The sequence below is a fragment of the Cariama cristata genome, unplaced genomic scaffold (assembly GCF_000690535.1).
Source record: "Cariama cristata isolate BGI_N322 unplaced genomic scaffold, ASM69053v1 scaffold10695, whole genome shotgun sequence".
Lineage (NCBI taxonomy): Eukaryota > Metazoa > Chordata > Aves > Cariamiformes > Cariamidae > Cariama > Cariama cristata.
The window spans coordinates 1-267 of NW_009618122.1; positions in this window are offsets into that span (position 1 = coordinate 1).

Sequence of the window (267 nt, forward strand, 5' to 3'; positions counted from 1 at the left end):
GGGAGGAGGCCGGGCGTCGGTCGGCCTTGCGCTAGGCCCGGGCAGGCAGCGGAGGAGCCCCTCGCACCTGGCCAGCGACTGAAACCCTTCTGTAGGTTGGTAGGTCAGGTCTGGGGGCAAGCGGGTGCTTAGCCCTAACAAGGGATTAAAAGATGTTTCAGGAAGCTGCGCGTCGGCCCCTTGGACTAGGGGGCCGTTCCCGGGCTCGCCCTGCTGTCTGCCCGGCTGGCGTGAGGGGTTAGGCGGGGGAGGCCGAGAGGCTGAGGA